The 27,895-nt window shown below is 36.6% G+C and overlaps 1 protein-coding gene across 2 annotated transcripts in view; it reads right to left on the minus strand.

Moving 5' to 3' along the window:
• Positions 1 to 27,895, minus strand: part of SH3RF1 (SH3 domain containing ring finger 1) — an 84,103-nt gene that overhangs the window by 33,780 nt on the left and 22,428 nt on the right. The gene's annotated exons all lie outside the window — the stretch shown is intronic.

Genomic DNA, 27,895 nt, shown 5'->3' on the forward strand with positions numbered 1-27,895 from the left:
ACACAGGAGAAGCAGAGAAACATAATACTTTAACCCTCATGTACTAATTCACTAAGATTAAACATTAAAAAAAACGAAGCAAGCAAACTGGAAAGCAACCTGACCACTTGAGAGATCTGGCCGAACAATTCCACAAGAAAATGCAACGCTGGAATAATAAATTTGCTGTAAGACCTTTAAGGCATTTCTACTGCCTTTCTTATTATCTTCTTCACCTTATTTACTTCATGAGCACAGAGTAATAAGGATGAGGACATAATGGAGGTGTTTTCCAGCTCGAAAAACAAATCTCAATTTATTAAAAATGAGAAATTTCATGCTGGAGCAACTCTTTTAATTCAATTACTTATTTAAAACCACTGCTAATAAGAATTACTGGAAAACACCTGTTGAAGGTGTACATCCTTGGGTTTCCTGCACTTGATTCCTCCATAATATCTGAAAACTATAGATCATTGAATGTGTATCAGAAAGACTGCAATTTAACACTGTCACCCTCCCTTATATACATTGCAGGTATTATTTTTTAATTGCTCAGCCTGTACCTCCAAATTTTGCAAGAGAGAGTCATAAAACTCTACAACTCTAGAGCTAGGGCTACTGCGTCAAAACTCTCTTTTCTCCAAATTTAAAAACCTGGAGGGGTGCTTACCCCCTTAATGATGCAAACAGCAGTAACCTGCATTACTAATAGAGTCTTTCCAAAGCAAAGGCAGCCTTTATAGTCACACAGAGCACAGTATTTCACATCTTTGATGTCAGCCCATACGGAACAGGCAAATTTTAATGAAATTCAATGTTGCCGATATTATTTGCCACATCTACCCCACAGTATGTCTCTCCTCTCAAGTCCTCCACCAGCTCAGACTGTAAATTGGAGTTGCACTTGTAATATCTCAAGAGGTCACACACAATGTAAGGAAATTCTCAGAAGGAATTATCACTTTGAGTCTGTCCATTGGGCAGACAGTTTTAATAATGTATTTCACATTTAACAAAATTTTATCTTTCAATATAATCCAATTTGTTCGGACAGCTTTAATTTTTGTCCATGCATATTAATAATGGCTCATATGGATAAATAATATCTCAAAGATTAACTTGGCTAGTAATTTTTTTTCTATACCAAACAGTCAAAGGAAAACCATATGTATATACATAGGTACAGAGGAGTATGATTTACATACGAATACAGGAATATCAAAGTGCATTCTATTGCATCCAGGATGAATATGGAAAATATTCTATTAGCAGGATCCAAGAAATTGTTCACAATTTGTGATCTCCAGACTAAAGCAAATAATATTTTTCTTCATGGTCACGCTTAATTGCATCAGTGCACAATGATGACACACTCTGTACAAACCTGGATATAGAAAAAGACACCAACTAGAGAATTTTGTGGGCCTCAACTGAGTGATGGAAAAATTAATGGTCAGAATAGAAGAACTAAAAAAAAAAAAAAATATATATATATATGCATGTATGTATGTATATATTTTTTAGTTTTATGTGCTCTGCAGAGTAAACAGAGAATGAAGGAAGCAATCAGTGTAGATGGGGTAAGAACAAGTGCGAATAAAAAACTGTGGGGGAGAGGAAGCAAAAAGAAATACACCTCTAAACAAGAGAGGAAACACTGCTTGCTTATCCCTTTCCATCACAATAACAAACAAACAAACGAAAGGATGAGAAGCCAAGAATTACTTGACAGAAAGCAGGCCCCAAGCAATTAGGGCTACTACAGGACACAGGAATTTCTCTTGCACTGGAGGTAATAGTTTGACTTCTCCCAGGAATCACCCCATTGTCCTGGGAGAAAGCTTTCTATGTCCCCATACTGAGGAATAAGTTTTAGATCAGCTTTGTGTATAAAACACAGTTGGAAAGAAAAAATCTTTAAAAACAAAATCAAAACAAGCCGGGAATACCAGTGCAGATCATGTCAAAGCAATCAAACTTACTAGTCATCATTTAATTGTTAGAACTCCATATTGCATTTATGCAGTTTATCACAAAGGCTCCCACAAACAAATCTGCATACAAAAGTACAAACATCTGTTTATGTTTTATAGGAAGTTCCTTTCCCAGTGTATAGGTTGAGTTTCTGCAAAGCTTGTTTCCCACGTTAAATAGAAATGGTTCCAGTCCATAATTCCAAATAAAACAAAGTTCAACAAGACACAGTTCCCAGTTGGACTGCCAGGGATTAAAGAGAAGTAGTTAAATGACTGAGATGAGAAGTGGATGACTTTTCCTTCTCTCCCAGGGGGAGGATGAAGTGAGAAAGTGTGGGCGCAATGGGGAGGGCTGTTTTCAGGGGTACAGGATCAAGAGCCCTCAAGCACCATCTTCGCATTCCTCCTTCTATGAGCAACCTGGAGCCACAGCTCATGGCCGGCGCCTTCCAGGCCCTTGTGGTTAAGGCAGCTTCAGCCCCCCTTCTGCCCCTCCAGCTGCCCACCAGGAGAGATGGCCATGAGGATACGCTGAGCCAGAGTTTACATTTCACTCCATGTCTCTCACTTGGCTAAACATGAAAGAAAGGCTTTGGAAAAAAAACTTTGCAGCCTACCCTTAAGTTTACAGCTGCCACTTACCCTGCCAGCTCTTTGAGCAAGCAACAACAACCACAACAACAAAAACCAGACAAAAACCATTTTAGGAAATTAAAATATAAAATTCAGAAAGACTCCACATGACAGGTTCTTAGAATTATTTCCTTAGTCCTTATGCAAAATACTTATGCAAAAATATCTGAATTTCTAATGCTACTGCTGATAGACAAACTGTTTAAATTCATTTTTAGCTAAGGCATGGATATACATACATTTCACATGCCAGATTCCTTTAAAGAAAATAATACATGACGACATCAAAACAAATGGCTTAACAAGAATATGAAAAAATGCATATGCATTCATATATGTGATGCTCAGGTTCCTCAGTTTTCTTCTCCTAAGCCAGATATTTTGTCTTAGAAACCTACAGAATGCACCATTTTGCTCTTTGGATTTATACTTTGTTTTCAGTCACCTTATTTTAAACTTTACTTTTATTTTTTTACGGGAGAATATGCAACTGTATGTATTTTTCATAAGCTTAAGCCAAGAGAAACTTATGCGTGAACAGAAACACGAGATCTGATTTCCTGTAAAAAGGAGTTTCAGTGGCAGAAGCCCAAATGTAAATATGCTTACGCTGGCACAAAACAGTGTTCGTTCTGTACTTACTGCACTTGAAGAACCAGCAGAGGCTAAAGTAGCAAAAAATAATAAATCCTCTCTCAAGGAAATGAATGGAACAGATACTGGATCATCTGCACCTCTGTTTCTTTCAAAGCCTCCCAGACACGGTGCTGCTGGTTGCCACTTCTCCAAGCAAGCAAGGCATTCCCTGTTCTCTGGTTGCAAGATTGGGAAGTGGCCTGGGCTTCCCCGTGAGCCAGTTGAATTTACCCAGAATAATTATGCTGGTTTCACCTGTCTGAGCTTCTTAGACACTGAGTGTTTCCAAGAGGCCAGGAAGTAGTACCTTTTATAGAAGTACTGCTTATGTTGGTAGCAAGACAAACAAAAACAGTCTTCTGAAACCGTCTACATGGACAAACAAAGCTCTATCAGCTTCCAGAAAAATCCAACCTGCTCAGATACCTCAGCAGCAGATTTTAGGCTGACCTTTCTTTGCAGAAAATCTAAAAACTGAAGTTGATCCATGTCATGAGAGGATCTTTAATAAACATCCATTATTTGCAACTTTCTTACATGGAAAGACAGAAAATTGATTTTTCATCACCTACATTTTTATTTTCTTTCCACACAGTTCCTAAATCAAACCAAGAGTCACATTAATGACCAGGACAAGATGAGAAACTATCACAAAAAGATCTCAAATTACACAGCAATTAAAAATACAGTAAGTCTAGTGATACAGAGGTAGATTTTTTCAGTCAACTCTTCCACCCCCTTTCCCCCCCCCCCCCAAGAACCAGTACTGTAAGACATACTTGATTGCCAGTGGAAGGTGCCTTTACATAAGGATAACATAATGCTAATGTTTGCAGCCAAAACTTGTTTGCAAGGCAGGTTTGGGTCGAGTGAGTTCTTTTTGTGTACATTCTCCAGTAGGTACGGGCATTCCTGAGATCTCCTCTTCAGACTCCTAGTCATTCAAACCTTTTGAAGGACAATATTGCTTCTTTTAAATCTTCTGGTCTATTCTATTTCATATTACTGTTTTCTTGATTCAAATCTTTCAAATGCATCCTTCCTATTACTTTTTTTAAAATGTATTTTTACTTTCTTGCCTTCTATGGCTTTACTAAGCTGTCCAGTCCTGCATGCAAGAACATCCCCTTTTGCATCTGTATTTTTTTCATGTCTCTTTCATCTCACTGGCTCCAATAAGTAGTTTCAAGTCTTAATTTATAGCCACCTGATCTGTGTAACTCAATTTTCTTTGTTTCAGCCTCCTTTGCTCCTTCTCTGCTTGCACTTAACTCTTCATGTATTTTGAGACATAAAGCATATGAAAATACTTTACCAAAGACCTTTTTAAAGTGCTTATATTAAAAGATGTGTTTTCTTAAGTAGGATTTCCTTCTAAAGGAAGGAAACGTGTTCCCTGTGTTAAGATACAGGTATATTGCTTTGGCCTGAACAAAATAAATACTCAGTTTTGTAGGACAGACCAACCTAGAGGCAATAACATTTGGCACTAAATCTCCGCTTCCTTTTTGAGCTCCAGAACACAAAGTGTTTCCATAATCCAAGAAGAATGTTAAAAGCTGTCTCCCTGCAGTAAATGCATGTCCCTGCATTTACTTTTCTCATCTAAGAAACAATTCAAACAAGGTCAGATTTGTGCAAAGAAAGGCTGACTTGAGTGTTATTCATCTGTACCCAACATTAACTCATTAGTGTAATCAACTCTACAGACTTCTGCCATCACAACTATCTCAGAAGACTGCAGAGGTCATTAGTACAAATGAATTTATTTCTAGTTAAAGTGTCTCTGAGGTTTCTGCTATCTGGATGACAAAAAAGTAAGATATTTTTATGTCAGGAGGCTGTATCAAGTTGCCAGTATACTGTAGCCAGTATACTGTAATAGCCATGAAAACAAACCTTTGGTAAGATCTGATATAAATTACTATTGCTCTATGAATACAATAAACTAGGGTTTGGGGTTTTTTATATAATAGTTCACTAGATTAAAGAAGTGAGAAATATTAATGTTGGTAAGTATATTCATCTCTACTGTTTTCCTATGATACAGCTGTACTAAATCTCATTTTTCTCTGCACCCATAAAGTAAATAACCAAACATTTGACTTAAAACAGTAGAAAACTTGTACTTGTTTTGAAATGCTATATTCAAATATCTTTACTTGCTATACAGCTTTTGATTTTAATAAAAGTAGAAGTTTAGCATCAAGAGGAAACTAGCTAGCCAGGTTGCCTTGATCAAAGAGACCAGGTTTGAAACCCAACCATGTGTAACTTAACCATGACCTACATAACAATCATCATTTTGAAGAAAGATTACCTTAGGAAAAATACCAGGGTGCACAATAAAAAACATAATCAAGCCAACATATTTATTATACTTTTGGAAAAGCTGAATAACTGCAATCAGTAAAAATTTTAGGATCTTGATAAATGAAGAAACAGGATTATATTTTTACTATTGCTTAATTTAACTGAAATGAAAAATTCTTTAGTAGACCTGCAAAGCTTCCCTAGGATTAGCTAACTATTACAGAATATGGTAAATTTTCTCTAATGCTTGTACATGATAAGTAGCATCAGCAGTAGCTCTAGATCTAACAGTGTATGAAATATCAGAATACTCTTTACAAATTTTCAAGGTTTCAGCCATCAAACGCAGGTTGTCACACCAAGTGCTCCTAGAGCCCTTTGCCTGACTCTTTTGAGGACTTCACCAGTTAACTCTGTTCTTGGAAACTTGCAGAGTTTCACAGCACAGACTCAGAGAAGCCTGTATTTTATAGCAGATGGGTAGCTCCTTTATTCTTGTAAGCAATTCTTATGTCTTCTTTTGAGGTAAATTCTCAATGACCTACTTAAAGTAGCCATTTTATTAAAGCCCTTTTTGCTTCCTCTGTCTTAACAACTTCTAGAAGAAAACATTTTGGCATTTTTTCTTGTCTGATGTTAAGAAAGAAATATAAGGTTGTTTAATGTAAGTATGAGCAACTCTCTCCCACGAAGTTGTTTTGAAATTAAAAGCTGGAATACAGGAGTATGAAAGGAATTTAAAAATGTTGTCTTAAGGCCTAAGCAACCACACTAATAATATGGAAGGTTAGGAAGGGACATTTACAAAGCTTTCCAAAGGCACTTCTCCCAGTCCCTTTCTGTGTAACACCTGTCTTTGTAAACACTTTTTTTCAAATTAAAAAATGTGTCTTCAGAATGCCACCTTCTTGTCTTTGCCTAGTCAAAATGCAAAGTTGTCAGCTACTTCCTTTCCCAAAGTTTGTTAAGAAAAGAAAATTCTGAACACTTTTCACTGAGCTAAACTCCTAAATTAATAAAATAAGTAAGTAAAAAATAGGAGAAAGTGGAGGAGAAAATAATTATATCCTGCACACAGCATATCCTCAAATATTTTAACTGTATGCACTAGACAGCTTCAAGATTGCTTCTTCCACAAGCAAACAAAATGAATTATGAGAAAACTGCTCTGCACAGCAAAAACTGAGGAGGTAACTTTCAAGATGCAGAAGAGAATGCAGGTCTGTATTGCTGCTGATTTGCATATCAAACAATCCCTTTCTGAATCTTTAAAAACCTTTAGATTGCTTACTACAAAACATTTTTGCTTTGAAACACTCCAGATCCTCGTAAGAATCTAAACAAAACCTTAAATTGCACACTACATAGAGCTAGGATGTTTATGTAAAATAACTATTTCCAAAAGCAATGATTTGTTTGAAAGATATGCTCTTATAAGCTGTTACACCAACATCACTGCTCAAACTGAAAGCACCACTATCTCCATTGGTTTTCTCTTGGTATGTTACAACTCATGGATATTTGATGTTCCCATCAAACCGCAAATTTTTCATGTCTCAGTGCCACCATACAGCAGCATGGACCTCCTAATCTCTTTTAGCTCATCAAGTTAATACGCAGCACAGGTTCACTCTGCTCTTAGATTCTCCTAGCAGCGCAATTTCCAATGCATTCTCTTTTCAAGTAACATCTCCTATGGCTTCTAAGACAAGAACACTGCATACTGCAAGAAGAAGAGAAATACATCCACCCCTCTTGGCAAAGATACATCTACAACTCTGAAACTGCGTAGTGGGACTTATTAGTCCTACTCCAAAGTGCCACCAGCTTCTGTATGGCCCTGAAGAAGTCTCAGTTTGGGACGTTAGAATATATCTAATGTTTCCCAATCATATCCAATTTCTCATAATTAAAACCCCTGTGAACATCCAGAGTTACAAAAATAGTGAACACCGAGTGCTTTGGAAAGTTCTGTTTCAAATTCCTCTACCCCTATAAAACTGCAGAAAATTACCTCCCAGTTATTAATTTCATCTGTTTGAAAAACAGTTTGGAAAATGAAAAATAGATGCAGTTGGTTACTGATCCACTAATGTACTTTTATTTTTTTCTAGATGGCTTGAAAAAAGTGTCTTTATAATTGTAAGACAGAGTCTTTTTTTCTTTTTTTTGGCGGGGGGAGAACAGAAGAAAGCAAGCAGAAAAATGTAGTGAGAAAAGAAGCAAACAAATTTAAAAATATCAGGATAAAGTATATGAAGGTCAAGAGCCTGACAAAGACCTAGCAAAAGACTTTGAAATAGTACGTCTCAAGTACTTTTCTAAGATATATATATCCCTGAAGGTCAGAGTACCGAACAGAGTACAGAACTATTTGACTGCTCAAAATACCTAACTGCAAGATAGTAGTTTTGTGTTTATCAAGAAGCCTCATTTTGCACAGTTATCCAGTAAACTTTCCAGTGCCAATAATTTCTTAAACATCACTTGGTTTTTTTGCTTATTATATGAACATACAATCACAAAAGAAGAGAAAAACCCCCTCTGACCACTACCAAAATACAGGCCACATCTCAGTGTTGAATTCTTTGCCTAAATTCCTTCTTACATGGCTATAGCCCTCCCTTTCACTCTTCATTTTAGTTTCCACATAAACTGGAAATTACACATCTTTGGCATTCTTTTGCTGCTGCCTAAATGCATACTTACCCTTCTAATACAGTGATTTAGAATTTACTTTCGTTGTCAAAAGCCACAAATGCAATTGCTTAAATAGCTAAATAATTAATTCCCAAACAAGACATGCTATTCTGAGTTCCAAGGCCAGAACAAACAGAAATTTTCACATAAACTCAGAATGCTTTTCTTTCCCGTTGGCTTAATAGGAGGCAGCTAGAGAAGCCACCGACCTTCATACACTCTTCCACAACTAAAGCATCAATAAGTACAACTGTTATAATTCCAAATCTGCCCTGCTAATTGAACTGCCACCTAACCTTATAACAACTTCCATGAGTCACCAGAAAGGAAGAAAAAAATTTAATTCACCAAAACATCCAAAAATCAACATCTTGCTGTAATCTACACAGTCAGTGGGGCAGACATACCATACACAACAGCTGGTGAGATTTCTGTACCATATGTAATAGATAAAGATACAGAGATCCAGTAAACAGCAATCTCAGAGAAAGGAATCATCTTGCAATGCTTAGAAACATCTCCCTTTGGTTTAATACAGTCTTTTTTTTTTAAAATACATTAACACAAAACCTCACCACATTAGAAAGAAATAAAACAGAATCTACATAAACCCATAGGGCATTGCTAACACCTAGAAAAGATTCTGTGATTAATGCTGTACTACCAGGCTGTGCTATGCTGGAGTACTGGTAACAAATTGAACTATGTCATCTGCCAGTCTTTTCATGGCTAATCAGAATACAGTATCTTCTTTCATTTTCTGCATTAAACATAAGTCATCAACATTCGAAAAGTAGATGCATTTTACTGACCACAATCAAATCCTCTCTCAAACTGAACTTTACAACAGAACTTTACAAATCACTTTACAAAACAAATTCTGGTTGCTTACTTTAAAAGAAAAAAAAAAAAAAAAACAACATGTTCATCTACTTAGTGCAGAAGATTGGAATATTTGGTTTCTCAGCAAATGACTACAACACAGGAGGCCCTTGTCCCTACTTCAGGGAGCTGATATTTTAACACAAGCTTCAAAAGTTCCAGAGGGTTTACCAACAGTGTAAAAATTTTAAGAGTAATGCTCTGTTCTAAAGGTTTTTACACTTTGAAAATGAACATAAAGAAGCTTCCCTCAATGTGATGTGCAAATGAATATGTTTACTTCTTGCACCAAGAAAAGGTGAGGGAATTCCAGATGAGAAGACAGACTGAAAAAAATCTGAAAAGAATAAATGAGAAATGAGATTGCTAAAAGCAAAATCTTACTGAGCTTTGAAGGTGAGGAGTTAGAACATGATACAGGAGGAGCAAAGCGAGCAAATGACTCTGAACAAGGGAGTGACTTGGTGAGATAATTCTTGGTAAGATCAGCATGAAGAAATGTTCCTTTAATCTCTCAAATATTTTGCTGCCAAAACTTGGGCAATGGGAAAACACAGAGCTGCAAATTAAGAAGTTGCTGCATTTTTTGATGAAAACTTATCAAGGTTGACAGGCCTGACTTTTTATCTGAGCATGCTTTCCTTTCCACTATGATCAAGTGTTAATTTGTTCCCCACCAAAACAGTACAAGCCCTAAAATTACAACGGCCCTCTTAATGGTATTTAAAATGAGAGTAACCACAGGCATCTCTCCTGTCTGAATTTGATTTTACAATCCAGAGATAGCATCTGGCATTCCATTACCTTCTGAGAGAGAGTTTTTAGGTTTATTTACCATCACTTCCACTATTTTGTAAATGTTCAGGTGCCTATTCAACCTTCTGAATGAACCCAAAATCACCATCACACATCCTTCTCAGCTATTCCCTGGAAACTTTTGTTGCCAGAAACTGGAGGAAATTTCACTAAGCCTGATTTAGGACTGGTATCATGTCCTCTTTCTCTTAAAACCCTCTCACTCTCTTGAAATTCATTTGGCATCAATTTGATCCCTTTCATATCCTGACTTCAAACAGTTTCTTGCCTATTGCAGAAAAGAAAAGGTGCTAATCTTAGCTGTCACTGTAGCATACACAAATATACATCCACTGCATGCACAGAGTAAATAACAAACTCTAGTTGCTATTTATTCTTACTCATCTTTTAAATTTTTCATGCTTCAAAGCAAAGAATTTTTACGGTACTCTACCTGAAGCAGCTGGTCAGCATTTTGAAAAGGCAATAAATCCTAGCTGAAATTATGCGTCTTTTTTAAAGATAAAGTTCCTGTATGCTCTTTACTATAACAAAAGAGCCAGAAGAATGGTACATTAACATTTATCTCTTGTGCAGCGACAAGCTGGAGTGTGCACTTCCTGGTTATTTCATCCAGTCTGTAAAAGTAGACAAACAGCAAACAAGCTTTCTGCTCAGTTTAGTTCTACTCAAACAGGCTTGAACACATAGTGCCTACAGAAAGGATTATGCTTTACATTTCATACTGTTCAAATGAATCTATTTTAGCATAGAAGTTTTAGTATAAAAACCCAATCTGCATGTCTTGAGCTATGAAGTCTGAATTGGTAGACAACTTCACATGACCACGCTCCCATCTGCTGTCACTGTACCTTTACAAGCCCTTCCTGAGATCTGGCTTTTTCATCCTGTACCTACATGCTCAGTGTTTCCTAACTGCTTCACCATCCTTCATCCCCACTTCCACCTTCGCCATGCTTCCTTTCTGCAGAGGAGCTCAGTGAGGAGCTCCACACTCAGCCCACCGAGCCGCTCTGCAAGCCTATCCCACCTTCCCTGCTCTCCCTCCCTGGAGATGAATTGGCTCTCCTGGGGCCCAGCATTATACATTCCCAGCAATATGTGACTACTTCTCTGTAAGTAGTGCAGAAAACCATATTCCATGTGTTGATCTTAATTAACCCCTTATTCCACTGAAAGTTGCCACTGGTTTTACATAGCAGCTAGTAATGAAGCAACATGAACTCCAGCACACCTTGGCCAAGTTTTCTCCCAAGTTGCTCAAGCCTAGACTGTCCTTCACTGTACAGGAGTGCCTAATTCTTACAAAAACTATCAGCTCATATGAAGCAAAATCTCTCAGTACTCTAACTCCACTGTCAGAGGCAGGGAGAGTTGCATAAGCAATACACAAAGTACAACTAGGTAATTCAGGATAGACAGTTTTTCTTCTATGGATCCATTCCCACTGCAGATTACTTCCTAATATAGATCCAGCCAAAGTTTTCCCAGCTTAAAGAAGTTTTTAGTCCTTTGGTTGAAAAATGTGATATATGCCATGATATCAATGCTTTCTTTGAAATAATTAAAGCAGTTCTCACTCCAGCCAGGTTAATCTCATTAAAAGTTCATTCCATGGAAATGAATTCCATGATATTCTTCCACTGTACAAGTACTTCCTGTCTTTGAGACTCCACAGTACACAAATTAATAACCATCTACTCACATTAACACAGAATACACAGAATAATTATGTTCCATAAATAAATACTCAAGAACAGCTTACAAGAAGTACAACTTTCTCATTTAAATAAAAAGTATTTTAATTAAGCAAGTGCAACCATAATGCATTATTATGGGAAAGCACTGCTCTGGAGCCAAGAGTTAAGAATCAGATAGGATAATGAAAGGCTGACAGCTCTTTAATTCCCTCTCTTAACTATTCATGCTACTCAACTGGTTGAGATCTCTTTGGAAGGCAGAATTCAGTCATCCTGCTTCAGAGTTCTCTGACTCAGACTCCACTAAGTCCTAATGGAAGACAACTCCTGGAGCAGGACTCTCAAATAAAGTGAAATTCCACCTCTTTTTGTCATCATGGTAGGACAGCTTGCACCTTAGGGCCCAGTGCTAACACGAGTTGGTTTTGCTCAGCTCTTGTATGAAACTGCAGCTTATTTACACAGACTCAAACGGAGCAACTACTCTTAAAAGAAACACTGTCGTCACACACTTTCAGTGATCCTGCAAGGTAAATACTCTTCAACCACTGACTTGAGCTCAAAGTAAAACAAATTATCTTGTAAGCAACACCCCTCCTCCATGTTTCTCCTAACTAACCTTCCTGTCAAGTTTTCTTGACATTCCAGTTTTTCTCTATTCACTCAGCTCTGTTCTCTCTTTTTAGGATGGCTGAGGTTTAGGATTTGATGTGATCCTAGACACAGTTTTGGAAACTATCATATAGAAATATCAATGTATATCACGACATTCTGTCCAAAATCTGCTGCCTTCAACAGAGCTGACTCGCCAGTCTGTCCTTGCACTGCCTGAAAGCCAGTACTTAAGGTTGTTTCTCAAGAGCCCATTAAGCCTGTGATGCAGAAGAACACTTTTTCCAAAAAGGCACCAAGTCTTTAACTGAAAACATTGACAGACAAACAATTTATCCATTAGTAGATTTTCGCCGGCATCCCATGCTACAAAGATTTAAATGCTTCTTAACGCACTTGCGTACTCACGGTAACTTTAGTCTGTTATTTAGTATCACTCTTCGGGTTACAAAAAGCTGTCATTTGTATTCATTTTCCTATTCCTTCCTTCTGCCACTTGCTATATGAAACTATTTCTGCTATTTTTTTTTTAAGCTTTGGGAAAGTAACCCTTTTTGAATCACCAAACATATGTATCAGGGGTTGCTCATATTGAACAAATTGGGGTTTTTTTATAAGCAACCAATACTTTGTCTTGAACTTTATTATGACAGCCCCAAATTACTGGATTCCTGGTCTAAGAAATTATACTTCAATAATAATTTATAAGTTTCAATAAATTCCATAAAATTAAAATAAAACATCTATATTTTAGAAACTAATATGATGTTAACACAACCTGCATAAGATCTTCAGAATAAGACTGATTTACTGAAGCCTTTCACTTTGAGACACTTCTTCATTGGTATCACATTAAAAGCTTGAGCAATTAATATTTATTTTCCTTTTTTAAGCTTTTTAAAAATTTATTTCAAGAGTTGATAACTAATTACATATAATCTTTCTCTCTGCTCTCTTCTTCTAATACTATTTAAGCTCCTCTCACCTTTCCCAATAGATTAAGTTTACCCAAGTACAAAGTCACACTGATCCTATTTTATCATCTCTATCAGTTATGAATCCTGGACGACAGCATCCAGACTGTAAGAATACATATACAGAGCCTGTGAAGTGCTACTCCTAAATGCATTAAAAATCCTTCCAATACAAGATATTGTTTACATCTATCTGCAGATACTTTCAGTGAAAAAAATCTATTTTGAGTATTCCCTATACTGCAAGCAAACTCCAAGAAGGTATTTGGAAATCTGGGATTTGCCAAATCAGAATGGTTACATTAATGATACCATTAATGTGTCTGCACCACACAAAGTAAGATGTCCTCAATATCAAAGAGGAATCAAGTCACATGAACACAAGTTCTGCAGCTCTCCAATATTTACACAGAAATGGCATATGAATTACACTTGTGCCAATTTTCATGGGCTTTTACAATTCAGTCACATAATTCCAGTTTCTGTGACAAGTCTTCTGATTTTGGTATTTATTTCAAAGCTCTACACTTTACAGTTACTTAAACATACTCCCTGATGTATTCACAAACAAATTTTAACTCTTCTAGCTCTGGAAAAAAAAAGGTTTCAAAATGTGGATATTAAATTAAGGTTACCTCCAATCTTGACATTTTTCTTTTCTTTAAACCTGATTTTGTAAGGCCTCCCCCTACCATCCTGAATGTTTTGAGTTGCTGGAAACAAAGACCTGAAGTGCAAGAAGAAACCAAGAAAATAACCTTTCAAAGCTTTGTCTCCTCTACAGGCAACTCAAATCTTCCCTATTAGTAAGCTTGTCTGAAGTCTTCTCTGGATCCCTTAATGGTCTGTACATAACTTATGAAGGAAAGACCAAAGGAATAACTTTCTGTGATAATGATTGTAACAGAAGTCCTTATTTACTAAAACTGTAAGACTTTCCACTTTTTTCAATTCCCTGGATTCAGCCTGTAAACTTTGCAGACTGAGGAGGAAATCTAAACACAAAAAAAAAAAAGCCACAGGTTCTCTATTTAAACACAGCTTAAGATGCAAACACAAAGCTACTACAGTTCTTTTTCCAAAACATCAATTAAAATACAAATAACCAGAAGAAATTTCTTTAATATTATGTTGACTATCCATCATAAATTCCTGGCAATGTTAAAAAATTAAGAATACATAAGGTCTAGCTAGAAGAAATATCCAAAATAGTGTTTCAAGCAGGTCTTCATTTTGTATTTACATTTTTGGGGAACACCAAGTAAAGTCTCTTGTGGCATTTATCAGGGTACTTTCCTTGTAACACATCTCCATTTTGGTTAGACACGAGCATGATCATCCCACAGTACAAACAAAATTCTACCCTTCAGAAAAAATTGGTATGACACCATGGTGCTCCTAACTATTCTACTGTGTACGTGCACACAGTTCTGCAAACCTCATTTATCATCCACACATCAGGCAAAATACATTGCAAATTTACTACATTGCCTAAAGGAAATAAAACATATTATCTCATTATTCAAGTGTTCAAATTTAATTTTCTTTCAGTTTTTAAGTCTACATTAGCAGCTTATATTTAGTTTAAACTTCCAGATAAACAGTAAATAATCAGCTCTACCTAAAAATGGCAAGAGAGTATCTCCTGTGTCCCCTGCACCACACTTTTTTTGTAGTTTTCAAGCTTTCAGCTGGGAGTGCTTAATGCATCTTCCTATTTGTTTCTGCAGAGCTATACTGCGCAATAGTTTGGTAACGTAAGGCTTGACTGCTGGATGTTCCATTAAATAATTTAGATGTTATGAAACATCAGACATTGCCTCTCCTCTCCCTTCCTTAAAGAAAAAAAAAAAAAAAAAAAAGACATTTATAGGAATGTACTTACATTGTTTGGTGCAAGTAAACAAAGCGCTATCTTAAACTGCCTTTGCAAATACACTGCTAACTAGTTACAAGTAAAAGCTTCTCCAGATTTGTAAAATGTAGTACAGCTTGGTTTCCTGAATTTCCTTTACCTATATCTCTAATATTGTCCCTAAAATTACCCATACTCAAATATTTTCTTTAAATTCAACTTGAGTCTTTGAACACTGTACAGAGGAGTTTAGCATAAAAACATATCAGAAAGAGCTGCATTTTAGAAATCAGCATTGTCATCATTACAAAACAGCATGTATTTTAAAAGCATGTAATTGATTTTCTTTTAAAATATTAAAGACAACAATAAAAAAGCCACACAAACTTTGGAATCCTGTTCTCAACGGCAACGGTTATTGTTAACATCTGCTCTAAACATGAGCTAGAATATAAACCTTAATAATGTGGATGAAAATCCCAAGATCCAATATGACTTTAGAGAAAAAAAATCCGATTTGTATGAAATGTTCCATGTCTGTTATGGAGCCAAAGGCAATTTTTAGCTTGGTTACATTTGAAAAGGAATCCCTGCCGTCTTGGCCAGCTCCATTCCTCTCCCTATCAAGCTGCATTAAAACAAGCAGGCACAAAAAAAGGCAGAGTGCCACATTAGTGCCATCCTCTGCCTGGTTCTCTGCGGCTGCTGGCTGCTCACTGAGCACATGGATAATCTGACACCAGCTCCAAGCATCCCTGTTCCAGATGGCTGCTAGGGGACATAGTGATAAGGGACACTGGCAAACCCCAAACACTATGGGACCAGCTAACACAGAGGACATGAAGAGGCATCACAGCTCACTCCAGTATTGGTACAGGCCTAAATCTTAATCTAATGAAAGTAAGCAACCTTCTTAAAAAGAGGAGACTTAAAGCTGAAATGCTTTTCAAGAAAGTTACATGTGCACAAATTGGAGAAATAAGGTAAGTGACCTACTCTTCCCCAGCCAAAGGAACAAAGGAACAGGATCAGTCTTTTCCTTCACTTGGGTTCAGTGGTTTGACTGTTGCAGTTTATCACTAGCTACTATTCAGTGTGTTGAACAAAGACCAACCAGCCACTAAAGAGAAAATTGTTAGAAAGCAAACATACAGGCAGGGTACCAAACTAACAATTACAGTATAACCACAGCTTCAGCACCACACAAACTGAGATAATGGGATTCACCTGGTCTTTCTAGGGAAGAAAGTTCTCCACCTGTGCTTCCAGATCAGCCCACACAGACCAACCACTTCACATACTGACAAATGTCCATTATCTTATATTCTCTTTGTTAAATAAAATTATCTGCCTTGATAGGGAGTTACAAATCCAGACCTCCTAATAAAAAAGCTCCTAGCTGAGACAATAACACGCAGAACCAACTGTGTAAGACAGCCATCAAAATCCAGACTGCAGCTACCCTGTGGGTCCTTGAGCAATGACTGCTACACTTCCCTCCAAAGGGGAAACCACACCACACCACACCTATCCCATCCTCAATAAAGCAAGTCTCAGCCTGTGAAACATGTTACCAAGTGACCACTGAGCATAAGGGCTTCTGATAGGCTGCTCAGAGCACCAGGGAGCCTCAACACTTGCAGATCAGAAAAACTAGAAGCAACTCATTATTTAGCTGACTCTTAGTAAGGACCAGGACTACTTGCATACTCCCAAGTAAAAGCTCACCTTAACAGCTTCTGGTACAAACGACATCATATTGACTTTAGCTTGCTTTGTGTTCTCAGGCTGTAAGCTAAAGACTTCAAGTTTGTCAGTCATTCACCTGAAATAATTTACTGCTTCTTCTGAACTGTTGCTTTCAATTACATCAGTGTGGCTTCACAGTCAGTGAAGCAGGCTGGCATCATAAAAATACCAGACAGGCTGTAATGGCTTCTGAAACATCATGTCTTATCACACCAATGAAATTCAAGAACAAACACAGAATAACACAGAAAATCTTACCTACATGACGTACTTAAAGTCTTCTACAAGAATGGACTGTTTCCTGCACTCAAAATGCCCCTCTAGAGAAAGGCCTCACATTAGAAACAGGAAGGCAAAGGAACCCAGCCTAGTTTCTCTTCAAAGATGTGATAATCTATTGGTTCATCCACAAGACAAATTTCAGATTTTTCAGAAATGAAGCTGATGTTTTGGAACACAGAATGTACTAAACTACTCTTTTTACACAACCACAGAGAGATTATTCTCCCATTAGATCACTCCAAAAGGTCATTGTAATGATACCTCTTTACATTTCATATGGCATTAACAAAGGTTCAACTCAAAGACCTCCTGGAAGTTAGCTTTTTTCTCCTTAGATGAGATTTTGATGCCCAAGTTAGCCCAGTAAGTAACAACTCAAAGCCGAAATATCGAGCCTTTTTTCTACTGTATATACACAAATTAAATTATGCTACTATATAGAATGCTAATATAGTTTCTCAAGTTTAGTCCTCTGAGATTGTATCAGTAAAACATAAAGTCAAAAGAAAAATTAGTGAGAACAAATTTTAATATATTCAGACTGTATAAAATAAAATGTAACATAGATCTACCTCTATATAGACAGTTTACCTTGGGGGCTTTTGTTGGGTTTTTATATATTTTTGCATATACAGAGGTTATTATATAAAAATTGGCTTGAAAATCTGAACATAGTAATAGAAAAATGAAATTTCACCTTTTAACATTAGAAATTGAAGAAACCTGCACTTTTCCAAGAGTTTTAGAACTCCACGAATTATTTCAAGCAACAAGATTCTTCTTGTATGGTTGTTTGGTGCATAGTAGATAAAAAATTATATTTATCTCTACCTCTATTTAAGTATCTGTACTATCACTGTGACTGCAAGGACTTGCCAAACTCGTTCCCCCCTTCATGTCTTTGCTACAACTGGTCACCCCTGGCATAGTTAAGAGTTTTATGCTTCTCCTGTCTTCAATTTTATCTTCTGCTCTCCATAAACTTCAACCTGCTCTCTTTCAGTCTTTGAGGAAGAACAACACTGGTTTTATATTCAAGAGAAAGAGTATTGATAAGACATATTTCAACAAAAATTAGGATTTGAATCTAAAGACAACTTCTCTCACTAGCTTCAGAAAGTGTTAGTATTTTGCCCTGGTTTTAGACTGAAAAATCAGGCAAAGGTTGAATAATTTTCATAAACTGGACTGATAAGACCCCCAATTTCTGACAGCCAAGTGACTAGCTCAACAAGTGTCATCCCACAGATCATCTCAGTATCTTTCCCCCCACACTCCCTTTTCACCAAAGGGATAAAAACATACAACAGAAGTCTGTAAGATATCATGCTTAACTTCACCTGTTCAGGCAACAAGGGAAAACTAATAATCAAAAAAAAGTCCTCTTTCTTTAGATAGAGGAAAACCATATAGCACAGGGATTATATTTTACCTACTGGTGTCATATGGGGATCTGAAGAAGAAGAGTGTTTTAGTTGAACAACAAAGCAACGCCTCCAGCAATACAGAAAAGCTGGTCTCATTACTTCATTACTGGAACCAATTTACATTGAGACATGAGATAGTTCTACTGTCTCTCCCTTTCAAGTACAATTTAGATTAAAAGCCAGTAACATTACATACTCAAGTCCTCCAAGTTAGTAAATTCTGAGAATGCTGGCAGAACTTCACATTGTCCCCCCATCGTAATACAGTCTCTAATTATATGATCACTGTTTTAACTTTCTAGGGAAGAGACTGCATTACACTGTTTTCTCATCATTAATCAGTAATCATAAGTCTCTATGTCTTACTCATTTGACTAACCCAGAATACTCAATTTTCAGTTTCCCTTACCAAAGTTTTAATTAAACTAAACAAAAGGAAGTTATTCATAAATATTCGAAATTGCTTCAATGAGATGAGGGAGCGGGGTAACTTCCATTTTACAGCCAGTGACAAAAAGTTAACAACCTGAAGTCCTCATTCCCTCTAGCAGAGACTTGCTTTGCTCCTTTCTCTCTAGCTTTCCTTTCCAAAATACAGAACACTCAATTTTGTACTTCAGAGACTCATACAATAGGTACCAGTGATGGCAAACATCAACATGGTAAAACACACAAACAAACATGCACTTTTCCATATAGGAAACTCCTGCAGACTTATGACTGGATAACATGTTATGAGTTAATATTGAAATTACTAAGAAATCTGGGGAAAGGAAAGACGTCATGCAATCACTAATTGAGATAGAACACCTGAAGTACTCAGTTAGCCACCAAGAGACCAAATGATGCTCTATCTGTATGTAAACAGGAGGAACACTTTTGCTTTCCAAACAAGCAAAAAGCAAAAGCAAAAACAGATAAGGAGAGCAAATTTATTGAGAATGCTAGAGACAGTATACTGATGGGGACCACAAAGAGTAGCATTGCCATATCAAGCTTTGCACTGTGTTGTCAAATGCAAGCTATTAAACTCAATCTTCTTCGACAATGGAAAGAGATGAAAGTATCGGCTTTTGCAGGAAAAAAACCCAGTCCCTTCCTTGCATTTCTGGTTCACAGCACCTTTCTGGCCCTGCCTACCTGAGTGGATCAGCTAAATTACCACTTAAATACCTTGGAGAAGGAGAAAAGAAGGCTTACAAGCAATTGTATGAATAAAGCAACTCAAACACAAGTTTTTAGAACAAAGCATCATTTCTATCCCATGGGCACATATCAAATGTCCCATGCTTTAAGACCTACAACATCTGTTCTCTCCTTAAACTTTTATTTTTAGCTATAGATAATCCCATATAAACACATCTGGCCCCGAAGAAACCAGCTGCAATACGCAAATTTTACTGAATGGAAAACATTTTGGGGATTATTTTCTAGCTGCCCCTTCCCAGACAGTCTCACTCGTTCCTTCCTCAAGATGGACTGAGCTCCACTTCCTCGTGTGAGCAACTGAGACTTGATTCAAATACTGTGACCAGGCAGGCATACCAGCATTGTACTTTCAACAGTAAAAACTCAGGTGCAACCTAAACTTTAAAGTCTAAGCACAAAGACTTAAAGCCTTTAACTGTGGACACTTCCTAGTTGTCAAAAAGTATAATAGCTATAAAAAGTGAATGTGCACATCTCTCCTGTCATCCTCTACATCCTGCTTGAAAGCAAATATAATTGAAAAAACTATATTCTCCAAATGCATTTTCTGGTGTTGAATAATCAACAAACTCCAGAAAACTACTGCAGTTAACATTGGGAAGAAACCTTCCAAACTATTAAATGCACCATTTAAATTCATTGTGCTAAATACTTTCTCATTCTGACAGAGTATTTTGAAGCCTGACTCATAGTTTGGATTACAGTACGTGAGGCAGGCAACTGGAAATGGAAAAGCTAATGTCTATCAGCCTAGCTATTTTCTATATACCGTTTTTATATTAGCATTTCAAAAAATTTGTGCATTAGAAATCAGCTGTCTCCAGATGTGCAGTGGGACTCCAGTTATTCCAAAAAACCTCAGGAATTATGTCAGGAAATCCAAGAAAAACTAATCAGTACTTCCAAATTATTTAATACCCTGTTAATGACTATGTTATGGCTTGCAAAATGCTTTTTAAAATCACAAGTGATGATTTAAAAACGCTCACACAAACACACTTACAGCAACGCACACAGACTCCTCTTAGGAACTGCTTATTACATTGGTAGTCAGCATCCCTACTATGGCAGATTTTGTGCGTTTTATCACACTCATAACAACAACAACAAAAATCTCTCATTCTTCTGTTTCTTAAAACAAATAAGCAATGTAAGGTTATAGTTTAGTTAGCCAGTGTTACCAGAAGCCAGACAGAACATTCTTTTCTGGGTGAACAAGTGCTATCACCCATTCATATTCTGGCACAAGCTAGTTCATTAGCAGCTTGACAGTAAAAGCAGAACAGCAGCTTTCTGCAGTAATGACCTACTGTGTTATTTAAATATGAAGCATGTTTTGGACACTGAAGAATAAAAAAGTGAATATTTAAACATATTAGAAGTTTTCCTTATGATGCCTCAAAACATGTAGTTGAACACATTAGATAAACAAGCATACACAGTCAAAATATAACTAATTTCCTTGGGAATAGCCTTCTGTTTTGCAGATGCATTAAAGGCTTTGAGTCTTAGAAGGAAGCATTTTGGAGAATGCTGAAGGTTAGATTTTGTTTTGTTTTCTCTGAATATTTGTTGCAGGGAATATAGGCTCTTGAGAAGAAATATGCTTTTTTGTTGGCCCTCATTTTTCCCAGCAGACAATAGCTGCTACTGTCCAGCGTTTAAATGACCTTTGCCCTGCCCTCCTACTCTGTTTCCCTTAGGAATGTCATTCATCCCTTTGTAACACTTTGCAACTCATTATTGCCTTACTTTTTCCTTCCACTTTTGTTCTGGTCTTTAAAAGAGAACATATATACTATTTCAGTCTAAGGTAAAAAAAAAATTAAAAGGAAATCATCAGGACCTGAGAAAATGTCCAAAGACAAATATTCATGTTGTACTTCAATGTAATCTGAGTTTTTACCCATAAACTTACCAAAGTAGTGAGTGAACTAGTTGTACACACAATTAAATACCACTATTAAATACAAAATTTAAGGATATTTCTATTTTTCCTCTCTATTATCTATTCTCTCTCATTGCTCCTGTGCCTTCATCAGCATTTCATCATGCATTTGTGTTGGGGTCTCCCCCCCTGCCATGGAGCCCTGGGAGAGGGGCCCTGAGGGGGAGGCACGGGGTTTCCCTGCCCCTGGTCACCTTTGTTCCCCATTGGTTGGTTTGTGTTCCCCGGTGTGGCCAAGGACCCTCGGGTCCCGTGACTGCGGAGTTCCTGAGCTGAGCCCCGGCCATGCAGCTGGAGAAATAAACATCTCTGAAACATCTACCACGAATCTGTCCATATATACTTCGGTTTCCACGGGACTCCTGGTTTGAAATATACTTGTTGCAGTAATCCCCGCTGCAACACATTTGTAATGGAAAAGGGGCTGCACCTCCACCCATCTCAAACCAGTCTATATGTGATCTTCGTATACTCACACCTTTCCTTAGAAAATCTGAATTTATTTAGGACAGACATAATCCTTATCTATACTAATAGTTTTCACAACATATTCTCACTGTTGCTATTGCTTCTTCTGATACACAGACAATGAGGAACAAAGGCAGACCTCTCACTTTTGTAACACACCTGTGCAGCTGAATATTAGCAGAGACCGAACTTCTTTTAATAACCATTCCTCACATATATAGAGGTAAAGTATGTTTCTTTGAAAATTTCTTTGAAAAAGTACCTGAAAAGAATAATTTCAACTTAAGAGTCTAAAGTACAAAGGACTCAACCTCTTCAACAACTATACAAGGATGTCATTTTCACAGTCAGAAATACAGACCACTAACATTTTCCTTGACTACAGTTATTTGCCTAGGAGTAGTAAAGATACCGGTAATAAAACACAAAAGTATCCAAAGATTACAGGAAAGTGGCAGCTGCAAAAGTGCAAAATTTTGAACTACTTTAGAACTCCTACACATTGAAATATACTTTGGCAATCAAACCTAATTCTCAGAAATACATAAAGAGGGAATACAAAGCTTAAAATAAGTGGCTTGAATAATCCTTCTAAAAAATAAGTATTACATGGAAACAGAAAAACTTACTGTTACAAAAATGATACAAAACATTATAAACAACACTTTGACAATTTAGTTAACCCAGTGAGATAGGCACGATTTAAACCATTGCCAAAACAAAAAAGGTTTCTAGAGGGTATGGTCAGGGTGATGCTAAAATGATTCAAAATTACAACTATCTTCTGTGAACCAGCAACCCTGGAGGGAAAAAACATTTTTTCTCCTTTTTGTTTAATTCACCAGATTATTCTCCCCATGCTGGTGCTACACGCTAGCAAGAAAAATGAAGTCTTTGTTTCCACTTTTCCTTCTATTTATAGTTCTGTGCCTCCCAGAGATCACAGCCTCACGAAATGAAAACTGCCACTGGAAACATTGCGACATCATGTCAAATCACACAACCAGTTACTTCCGTATCACGCCCAACTGTGGAAAACCAGAGATCTCTCCTATAAAAGGATAGCTGATATGTTGCACATGGTATTTCATTCTTTATGTTTTTTCTTTTCTGAGTTTTTCAATCCCACTTAATAACACAGCTGCCAGTCACCGTGCCAGTCTCCAGTGAGAGGGCTTCACACAGTTGTGATAGCCAGATGCTGCCTAACATCAGGATTTACCATGGGCCTTCCTGCAATCCATCCCTCAATTCAGAACATCTCAACTTCTGCAAACACATAAGTGCAAAGATCAGCCCAAATCATTTACAGCTTTGCCAACTGGCTCCTCATTCCTCAGGCCGAAATCCTTGGCAGTTTAGCAGAGCTGCTCTTCTTGTCTGCCTTCCAGCTGCCTGCTGGGATGAGAAATATTTACCATCTTACTCTTCAATCAGAGGGCAACAAATAACAGCGTGAGTTAAAAGGGGACCAATTCCCATTCCGGCAGGAGTATTTGAACTACTGTCTTCAGGGAAAAAATTCAAATAGCCTCCCACATACTCACCAAAACTCAACGTTAAGAGTAGCTTTAATCTTTTAGACACAACAGTGAAAATCTCCAGCCACTTCAGAGGAGAAGTAATCAACAGCCCAACAGTGAGCATCTTCTCTAGAGCCCAGCTGCTGGCAGCACACAAACCTGCTCTGCTGCGAGTTTTCTTTCTTTAAAACTGTTCAGCATTTCAATGCTGGAACACAATAATGTGAGTCACTCTATTTGAGGACATGGTTTCATTTCGGATTAATGGGGGGAAAAAAAAATAATTTTACACTTTACAGTTACAGTCTTAAATTTTCTGCTTATATGCGATCATTTAGGAATAGATATGGATAGGCCTAAGTGCTTAAAAAAGACCATAAAGGACAGGTAGGATGAAGGTTCAAGGGGCAATTATACCCACTCCTGCAACCAAAGACAACTCTGCCTAGCTAGTAAAGTTTTAGTCCTCTTTTCAGCATGGAGATGAGAGAGGACCAAACCCTTTTTAAATAACACAGCTTTTACAAGCTGATACGGCTTACCCATTTTCATCAGCTTCAATCAAAACCAATTTTTAAATAAAAAATTTATTACAAATTCATCTCTGCACAACTAAACATGTAAGGTAAGTTAGGCACCACCTAGCAGACAAACAGCAATTCCAATCATACTTAGTGTGATTTAAACTCCACTCAACTTTTCAACTGCATGAGCAATGGACAATTTATACGGTTTTCTCATTAAAGTATCCCATCTATTCTAACTACCTATAATGAAAGGTTTTTGGCTAACACCACATGACAAATGTAAACTAAAATCACAAAAACATCTAATTAAGAAGAACTGGAAAATGAAGACATCAATTTCAGTTTGCCTTATTCTTCTACTAAAATAGGCACTTTTTTAAAGTAAAACTCTGCAGGGAAGTAAAAATTAAATTTACTGTGTCACGATATCTTACAATAGCTAACAAATTGAAACTTGAAAAAATAAATGAAAAAGTCAATGTATTTTAGACTTTCTCACTACAAGTCCCCAAAAGGTACAAAACAAGTCTGTTTTTAAAGGCCAAGATGATAGCATCATGCCTACATGATATACCATACACTTTTCCCATGTTCCAATAAAACCAAGAATAAATTTTACCAACCCACCCCCCAAAAATTTAAATTTCTTAATTTAAAAGTCATACTTTACCTTAGAAAATGTAGTCAAATGTAGTAGTCATTGAAAAAGTTGTGCATTTTGTTTATTATGGGGCTTTACTTCAAGTAGCACATCAGCTTAAAAAAAACCACCCTCAGTTTTAAACAAAAATATTGGATGTCACAGTTCATGGTTTACATTTGCTGTATCAAAATTTGCCTAAAGGAACCCAAAACATGTTTTTCTATTTCTACTTTAGATAACTGTAGTAACTCATAATAGTATGAGATGCTAATAGTTGGACTTCAGACAAGGAGAGCAAAATCTCTGAATTTTAACATTTGTGACTACTACTAGCACCAGAACATAATGCTACTTTTCTGACCACTTTCTCTGTTCACTTGAACAAAATTTGACAGGATGTTTAATACCACACTCTGAAATGATGCATACACGCTAAATTTTAAGAAACATTACACTACAGAATTTTTACAACTAATGTGCTAATCTACACAACTCATTAATTCAACTCTTTCTATTGCACAATATAAGACTTTCTACATTTAACCTCCAGATTTCATTAATTAGTCCACAGTGAAGCTCTGAGCTCTGTGGGGATATCATGCTTATTAACAACCAATTCAAGGATAGCTAAACTTCAAAAGAAGCACCATGCTAAAGAGAAAAAAGTGTACATGGTAGCAAACCAGTTAGAAGAAACCCATATATCTACCACATATCTTAGGAAACATTCATTATAAATTCATAAAACAAAATTTTAAAAAAGATGAAGAAATTAAACAGAAGTTTGATTTTATTCTAATATGTATTATAACATAGAAAACTTAATGTTGAAACTATAGTTGCTATACTTAACTCACAGCACGTTCTGTAGTGATTTCGTATACACTTCTCTAAGCTTTTATCAATCTCAGCAGAGTAAATAAAAATGCACGTGTATCCAAGGATTTAAAAACTGTATTATAAGAACACATAATGCAAGTAATTAAGGATGAAAAAGGCTAAAGACAAGACTCTATGCTAGTTTAATTACAACTTTCTCTGCATATTACTAAAGCTGTACATATACAGCTAGAAAAAGCAAAAGACCATCTTTCTGTTCACTGAATGTATAACAGAAATAGTTAAACATTAATTTTAAAAAAATCACAAACACAGCACGCTACACAGGTAATCTAATTTATGCTGAAAAAAAAATCTGATTTATATTGCTGTAATCTACAGGGAGTTTGTAACCAATTTTGCCAAGGCTTGTCTATGTTCTTTTAATATTCTGTTTGCCATTGGAAAATTTCCATTCATTCCATTTCACCAGTACAATGATTTCCATTTCAACAAGTGTGTAGATACAATCTTAAAAAACTCATTTATGAGTAAGTAACCTTAATTTCTTGTATTACAGAGTTCAAGAGCAACATATATAATTTTAAAAATACCACACAATATTCTAGTGTGAACGCCATCACTATGCAGTACTTCCGTGTTTGAGATTTCTTATCACACCCACAAAGATCTAAATGTGTTAGAAACCAAATGTTTTGTAAGTACACAAATTATATATGCTCATTTCATTAAAAAAGAGATATGCACGGTTTCTGGAAAGACAAAAATACAATAGAAAACAGACCTGCTCCACTCATTACTTAAAAAAACCCATTTTTTTAAAAATCAAATTAGGCCTCAAAATACAATTAGAAATCACGTCCAAAAACCAGCTCTGTTTGCTACTACTAGCTAACTCATAGCAATGCAAGTCCACTACTGAAATCACTAATCTGTAATTTCCATAAGAAACCATATAATCACAGAATGGTTTGGGTTAAAAGAGATCTTCAAGATCATTTAGCTACAAACGCCCTGCCATGGGCAGGGACACCTTTCACTAGACAGGCTGCTCAAAGCCCCATCCAACTTGGTCCTGGAACAGTTCCAGTGCTGGGTCATCCACAGCTTTTCTGGGCAACCTGTTCCAGTGTCTCACCAGCCTCACAGTAGAGAATTTCTTCCTAATATCTAATATAAATTGACCCTCTTTCAGTTTGAAGCCATTCCTCCATGTCCTATCAGTCCACATCCTTGTAAAAAGTCCCTCTCCAGCTCTCTTGTAGGTTCCCTTCAGGTACTGGAAGGTTGCTCTAAGGTCTCTGTGGAGTCTTCTTGTCTTTAGACTAAACAACTACAATTTTCTCAGCTTGTCTTCACAGGAAAGGTCTTTCAGCTCTCTGATCATAAAAAAATAAATACCTGCTTGTGTAAAACTGTACTACTTTCAATCCTTGTTTCAGGTGTAATAATTTTTTTGTTAAATTTTAGCATTAAACAAATCATTTACATTAAAAAAATTATTTACTTTGGCAAGCTTTCTGTAAATTACAACAACTGAGATACCTAGTTGCACAAGCTAGAGAAATGCATTATTTTCTTTTAGGGTACATGGATGTTTCCTCATTCTAATAGCTAAATGCAGCACAAGATGATTTCTGACTCCCCTTAATCTTAGGTACAAAGTAAATAAGCAGTGGACCAAGTTTTTTTAAAAAAGGAAAAAAATATTATTATATTAATTTCAGAGATCAAGAACTAAAGACTAATTCAAGCTCTCTGGAAGACATTACTAGAGCACCTAAAATGTTACTGCTTCTATTTTCTACTCCACTTTCCTGCTGAAGATTATAGTCCATTTGGCAAGGACAATAGGAAAAAACCCCATGGGCTAGCTCAGCAGCAGGCATAGTTCATAACCTGCCCATTAGCCTAAGCTTATCAGTAACCTTCAGCAAAAGACAGGAGTAATAACAGTTGAAATTGCTACAAATAAACCTATCAAAGATCATGATTCAGTGCACAGAGACAAAGTGATTTGCCCAATGTCATATATTCAGCTTAAGAGCTGGAATTTAACAGTACCTTACAGTCATAACACAAGACAGCTTTCATTAATGCAATTTATTACTGAGGGCAAAAAATGAATTTTCTGAATGTATCCTGTAAATTTTAGGTTTTTTCTGAGTGCTTCCAGTCCTTCCTTCTTTTCCATAATGTC

This window comes from Corvus kubaryi, unplaced genomic scaffold (assembly GCF_017639235.1).
Source record: "Corvus kubaryi isolate FWS band 111438036 unplaced genomic scaffold, C.kubaryi_AGA036_p1.0 split3-131, whole genome shotgun sequence".
Lineage (NCBI taxonomy): Eukaryota > Metazoa > Chordata > Aves > Passeriformes > Corvidae > Corvus > Corvus kubaryi.